At 37.4% G+C, this 7,584-nt stretch overlaps 1 non-coding gene across 1 annotated transcript; it reads left to right on the forward strand.

Annotated features, from left to right (window-relative positions):
- The first annotated feature begins 218 nt into the window (after positions 1-218).
- Positions 219-320, forward strand: LOC144289064 (U6 spliceosomal RNA). Its single transcript, XR_013357125.1, has one exon. It is a non-coding gene; the product is annotated as a U6 spliceosomal RNA (small nuclear RNA).
- Positions 321-7,584: the final 7,264 nt, after the last annotated feature.

A 7,584-nucleotide genomic window follows, 5' to 3' on the forward strand; every position in this document is an offset into this window, starting at 1 on the left:
CAAATATATGCAAATAAAATAACTTATAAGAAATGGATAATTCCTAGAAACATACCAAGACTGAATCAGATAGAGGATAGATAGATAGATAGATAGATAGATAGATAGATAGATGATAGATAGATAGATATTGGTATATATAGTCATATATGTACTACATATATAATATTAGTAACTAATGAACAATCTGAAAGAGAAATTAAGAAAGCAATCCCATTGTGCTCGCTTCGGCAGCACATATACTAAAATTGGAATGATACAGAGAAGATTAGCATGGCTCCTGCGCAAGGATGACACACAAAGAAAGCAATCCCATTTACAATCGTAGCAAAGACAATAAAATATTCAGGAATAAATCTAACCAAAGGGGTTAAAGATCTATACATTGAGAACTATAATACATTGATCAAAGAAATTAAAGAAGACATAAATAAGGAGAAAGATATCTCATGTTCTTGAATTGAAAGAATTAATATTGTGGAAAGTCCATGCTATCCAAAACGATCTGCAGATTCAATGCAGTCCTAGCAAACTTCCAAAGGCATTTTTTACAGGAATGGAAAAACTATCCTAAAATTGGTATGGAACCACAAAAGTCCCCAAATAGCCAAAGCAATCTTGAGAAAGAAGCACAAAGCTAAAGACATCACACTTCCTGATTTCAAACTATATTACAGAACTACAGTAATCGCAACAAAATGGTACTGGCATAAAACAGGTACATAGACACATGGAACATAATAGAGAACCCAAAAATAAACCCACGCATATAAAGTCCACTAATTTTTGGCAAGGGCATCAAGAACACACAACAGGAAAAGGATAGTGTCTTCAGGAAATGGTGTTGGAAAAACTGGGTATCCATATGCAAAAGAATGAAAGTGAACCTATATTTTATACCATATATAAAAAATTAACTCAAAATAGATTAAAGACTTAAATGTAATACCACAAAACTCCTAGAAGAAAACACAGGAAAAAGGCTCCTTGATATTGGGCTTGGTAATGATTTATTGGACAAGAGATAAAAAGCAAAGGCAACAAAAGCAAAAATATACAAGTGAAACTGTATCAAACTAAAGAGTTTCTGTACAACAAAAAAAAAATGAGCAATAAATTAAAAAGGCAACCTACAGAATGGGAGAAAACATTTGCAAGTCATTTATCCTATAATAGGTTAATATACAAAATAAACAAAGAACTACAACTCTATAACAAAAAAAATCCAATTTAAAAATAGGCGAAGGATCTAAGTAAATATTTTTTTCAAAGAAGACATACAAATGGCCAACAGTACATAAAAGGGTACTTTATGTCATAATTATCAGAGAAATACCTCATATCAACTCACGTATGTTAAGATGGCTATTATCAAAAAACACAATAGAGAAACTCCCAAGTGGCTCAGCAGTTGAGTGCCTGTCTTCAGCCCAGGACATTATCCTGGAGTCCTGGGATCGAGTCCCACATCGGGGTCCCTACATGGCGCCTGCTTCTGTCTCTGCCTATGTCTCTGCCTCTCTCTTTCTGTGTCTCTCATAGATAAATAATAAATAAAATCTTTAAAAAAAAAAACCCACAAGAGATAATAAATGTGGGTGAGGATATGGAGAAAAGGGAACCCATATACACTGTTGATAGGAAATGTAAGTTAGTACAGTTATTATGAGAAACAGTATAGTGATTCTTCAAAAATTAAAAATAGAGCTATCACATGATCCATTAATCATACTTCTGGGTTTATATCCAAAGGAAATTAAATTGGTATCTCAAAGAGATATCTGTACTCCCTTGTTCATTGCAGCATTATTCACAACAGCAAGATATATAAACAACCTAAATGTCTTTGAATCTTTTAATAGATAAGTGGATAAAGAAGATATAATGTGTATATAAACATGTGCATATATGCATGTGTGCATGTGTGTGTATATATATGCACATATATATGTATCTATGTGTTATGTATGTGTGCATGTAATGGAATATTATTCAGCCGTTAAAAAGCAGACCTGCCATTTGCAACAATATGGATGGACCTGGAGTATGTAATGCTAAATGAAATAAGTCAGAGAAAGACAAATATGATATCACTTACATGTGAATTTTTTAAAAATACAGACTGCAAGGAGAAGAAAATGGGGAGCTATTGGTCAAAGTGTACACACTTTCCATTTTAAGAATAAGCTCTGAGTTTCTAATGTACAGCATGGTGACTGTAGTTAATAACATGGTGTTTTATACTTGAAAGTCACTGAGTATAATCTTAAGCATTCACAAAACACACACACACACAAAAGTTAACTATATGAGATAATGGATGACTTAAGTATCTTGATCTTGGTAATCATTCCAGAAGGTACATGTATCATCAAACCATCACGTTGTACACTTTAAATGTATCCAATTACTTTGTCAATTATTCCTGATTAAATTTGAAAAAAAAATAGAATTTGCTCCAGCCACTTCTTATCCCATTCCCTGATGCACTTGTCTCATAGCCCTTATCACCAACTAATTATTGATATCATTATATTACATAACATATGTAAAATTACATTATACTTATTTATCATATTTACAGTCTGTATTTCCATGCTAAACGTAAACTGCATTAGGGCAGGGATTTTGTCTGTTTTGCTCACTGCTATATTTCTTGTGCTTACAACAGTGCCAGATATGGGGAACCTGGGTGGCTCAGTCACTAAGCATCTACCTTTGGCTCAGGTCAGGAACCCATAGTCCTGAGATTGAGCCCCACATTGGGCTCCTAGCTCAGTGGGGAGCCTGCTTCTCCCTCTCCCTATACTCCTCCACCCTGATTGTTCTCTCTCTTGCTATCTCTCAATCTCTCTCAAATAAATAAATCTTTAAAAAACAAAAAACAGTGCAAGACACATAGGAGACACTCAACACATACTTCTTAAACAGATGAACAAAAAAAAATGTATGAACAAAAAAAAGACATGAATTCATGTCCAGGGGTGACCCAAAGCATGTTAGATCTGAGTTTTTATTGGGGATCAGAAGACTTAGGTCAAAGAGCATGAAGTAGAACCAAAGTTATAATAAAATCTTTCAATCCTTGACTAGAGAGTGTGACTTATTCTGCACCCACCAGTTGAGAGAATGAATAATATTAATGTGCACTTTCTGCCTCCATCTCTGAGGTAGACAATGTGGGTGGGAGGTAAAAGAAATAAGGCAGGGACTAATGCAGGATTCTACTCTACAAAAAATGCTAAAACATTTGCAAGCATAATGTTGTGCCGGATGCTTCAGATGAGAGAGAGATGGTCATGTGAATGTTATGGTTTGCTGGATAAAATGTGGTCTCAAAACATGAGTCAGAGTCCCCTAGAAAGTCTGGAATTTCTAATAATTAAGTTTCCTCAGTGCAATAAAAAACCATGATCTCATCTCTCCCTATAAGCAGCTATGTTCTCCAGGGTAACAAAGCTCAAAATTTCTCTTAAAAAGATTTTACTGGATGAGATAAAAGAAGGTTAATGCTCATCTACATTTCCCTGCCTAATGTCATCATTATTGCTTGGTTATAATCTTTGAACAACCCCCATAATTCAGGATTTGTTGACATTATTTAAGCTTGCAAAAAAAATATTTTTAAAAGTCAAAGAGTTCAGAAACCAAGCCCCCTGCATGATTTAGGTTTTTATTACAACTGAAATGATGTGAGTGATAACAGTTCATCCCTTGGGATTACATGTCCAAAGGAGCAAATCCATACCTCAAATTGGCTTTTGATCTCTAGTCCATAAGAGACAAGCCAAAGTTTAAATACAGCAGAGAAGCTTCAATACAGCCCAGACTCAGATACAGAAATGAAGCATTGGCCTGGCTCTTTTGGAGAAAGCAATTTTCAGGAAGAAGAGAAAAGGAATTATGGGTTTGGTGTGTGTGTGTATGTGTGTGTGTGTGTGTGTGTGTGTGTGTACACATGATTGAAGAAGCACATATTTAGGCATACCTCAGAGATATTATGGATTTTGTTTCAGACCACCACAGTAAAGCAAATACCTCAATAAAGCAAGTCAAATGAATTTCTTAGTTTCCCTGTGCATAGAAAAGTTATATTTATACGACATACTATAATATAGTCTAAGACTATTAAATGTGCAATAGCATTATGTCTAAAAAATGTACATTCTTTAATTTAAAAATGATTTGACTCTTCCTTTCACAATTTCTCTGTAGCTTCTGATGCTATTTGATAGCATTTAACCCACAGTAGAATTTCATTCAAAGTTGGGGTCAGGAGTACCTGAGTGTCTCGGTTAAGCTTCCAGCTCTTGGTTTTGGCTCAGGTCATGACGTCAGGGTCATGGGATCCAACCCTGTGTCAGGCTCTATGTTTCTGTGGAGAGTCTACTTGGATATTTCTGCATATTTCTCTCTTTGTCTCTCTCTGTCTCTGTTTCTCTCTCCTCAAATAAATAAATAAATAAATCTTTTTAAAAAGAATAAATTTGGGGTCAATGGTCACAAACCCTGCCGCTCTTTATAACTAAGTTTATATCATACTCTAAATCTTTTATTGTCATTCAACAGTCTTCACACCATCTTCATCAGGTAGATTCCAACTCAAGAAACAGCTTCCTTTGCTCATCCCTAAGAAACAACTCCTCATTCATTCAAGTTTTATCATGAGATTGCCGTAATTCAATCATATCTGCAGGCTCCACTTCTAATTCTGTTTCTCTTGATGTTTCTATCACATCTACAGTTACTTCCTCCACTGAAGTCTAGAACCGGTCAAAGTCATCCATGAGGATGGGAACCAACTTCTTCCAAACTCTTGTTCCTGTTGACACTTTCATCTCTTTTCATGAACCACAAATGTTCTTAATGGCATCTAGAATGGTGAATCCTTTCCAGAAGGTTTTCAATTTACAGTGCTCAGATTCCTCAGAGGAATCACAATATGACAGCTATAGCCTTACGAAATTTATTTCTTTGATAATAAGGCTTAAAAGTCAAAATTACTCTCTGATCTGTGAGTTACAGGATGGATGTTGTGTAAGGAGACATGAAAACAACAATAATCTCATTGTACATCTCCATCAGAGCCCTTGGGTAACTGGGATCATTGTCAATGAGGAGTAATATTTTAAAACAAATCTTTTGCTGAGCTGATGGTCCCCAAAGCTGGCTTAAGATATTTAGTAAACCATGTTGTGAACAGATGTGCTGTCATCTAGTCTCGTTCCATTTATAGAGCAGAGGCAAAGTAGATTTAGCATAATTCTTAAGGGCACTAGACTATTTGGAATGGTAGATGAGCACTGGCTTCGATTTATAGCCACCAGCTGCATTAGCCCCTAAAAGAGTCAGCCTATCATTTGAAGCTTTGAAGGTAGGCATTGACTTCTCTTCTCTAGCTATGAAAGTCCCAGATGGCATCTTCTTCCAATTGAAGCCTGTTCCATCTACATTAAAATCAGTTGTTTAGTGTAGCCACCTTCATGATCTATCTTAGCTAGATCTTCTGGATAACTTGCTGCAGCTTCTACATCAGCACTGCTGATTTACTCTGCACTTGTACGTCATGGACACAGCTTCCTTCTTTAAACCTCATGAACTCACCTCTGTCAGCTTCAGATTTTCTTCTGCAGCTTCCTCACCCCTCTCAGCCCTCACAGAAGTGAAGAGAGTCAGGGCCTTGCCCTGGATCAATCAGCCTTTGGCTTAGGGAAATGTTGTGACTGGTTTGATCTTCTACCCAGACCGCTAAACCTTTCTCTATATCCAGCAATAAGGCTGTTTTCCCTTTTTTTCTTTTCTTTCTTCTTTTTTTTTTTTTTTTTTTTTTATCATTCATGTACTCACTGGAATAGTGTTTTCACTTCCTTCAAGAACTTTTCCTTTGCATTCACCACTAGGCTTTTGGCCTATCTTGGCTATCAAAATGCCTTCCTCATGCTTAATCCTTTCTAGCTTTTGAATTAAAGTGAGAGACGTGACTCTTTCTGTCACTTAAACATTTAGAGGCCACTATAGGGCTATTAATTGGTGTATTTCAATATTGTTGTGTCTCAAGGAATTGAGAGGCCCAAGGAGAGGGAAAATGATGGTAACATAGCCAGTCGATAGAGCAGTCAAAACACATATATTTATTGCTTAAGTTCACTGTTTTATAGGGGTCCATGCAGTTCATGGCACCCCAAAACAATTATAATAGCAATATCAAAAGTCACTGATCACAGATCACCATAATAAATATAATAATAAAAAAGTTTGAAATATTTCAAGAATTGCCAAAATGTGACACTGAGGCACAAAGTGAGCAAATGCTGTTGGGAAAATGGTGCCAATATACCCACTTGACACAGGGTTGCCATAAGCCTTCAATTTGAAAAAAAAAAAAAAGTAAATGCAGTATCTGTGAAGTGAAATTTTTTTTAAAGATTTTATTTATTTATTCATGAGATACAGAGAGAGAGAGAGAGAGAGAGAGAGAGAGGCAGAGACACAGGCAGAGGGAGAAGCAGGCTCCAAGCAGGGAGCCCAACGTGGGACTCTATCCTGGGTCTCCAGGATCATACCCCTGGGCTGAAAGCGGAGCCAAACTGCTGGGCCATCGGGGCTGCCCTGTGAAGTGAAATTTATTTCCAAAACACAATAGGGGGCACCTGAGTGGCTAAGTCACTCAAGCATCTGCCTTTAGCTCAGGTTATGATTTCAGAGTCCTGGGATGGAGCCCTGCATCCAGCTCCCTACTCAGCAGTGAGCTTCTCTTTTCCCTCTGCCTGCAGCTCCCCCTGCTTGTGTGCTCTCTCTCTCTCTAATAATTAAAATCTTTAAAGAAAAAAAAAGCAAAGCACAATAAAATGAGGTATGCCTGTATAAGATTTTAGAAGCTAATGCCCATGGTAGAAATGACCTACAATTGGAGAGGCAGGGGTGAAATGGGTAATGATCAAGCAGATTGTGATGTGTGTGTTTCAGAGGTCCTGACAGTTCAGGAAAATCTAAAATAAATAAGTAATAAAAGAGCTAGAAGGAAAGCCCCAGGGGTAGAGGAAGGAGGTAAGCAATTTCCATCAGAGCTCAAGTGAATCTGTAGGGGCTTGGAATCAAGGGAAGGCACCTGTCTCCAACTTGTAGGTTCTGAGATCATGAGTCTGCTCACATGGTTCAGGGACTCTGAGATGCGTGGTGCAGATGGAACTAAACATGAAGTTTTCTCCCTTTCAGCATTCTGTTTTTCCAAAATGGGGTTTGAAAGTGACTGAACTAGTAACAGGCATTCATTCATTTAGTCATTCAATTATATAATTACCAAGCATCCACAGTGCACTATGAATTTGGTGGTCCCAAATGAGCCATTTCTCTCAGCTCTATGGAACTCTCCCAAATTGATTCTGGGCCTTTAGCCTTGTGGCTGGCTGAGACCAGGAGGACGGGGGCAATTATGACACATGCAGCAGCTCCATAAGGCTTATCCTCAGAGTGCTCTCCTTTGGGAGTCCTGAGCTGCCATATGAGAGGTCCTCCTACCCTAGTGGAGAAATCACGTAGAGGAGAAGGGGCCCTGAGATGACATGGAGAGAGCTGAGGAGCCAA

This window comes from Canis aureus, chromosome 1 (assembly GCF_053574225.1).
Source record: "Canis aureus isolate CA01 chromosome 1, VMU_Caureus_v.1.0, whole genome shotgun sequence".
NCBI classification, from domain to species: Eukaryota; Metazoa; Chordata; class Mammalia; order Carnivora; family Canidae; genus Canis; species Canis aureus.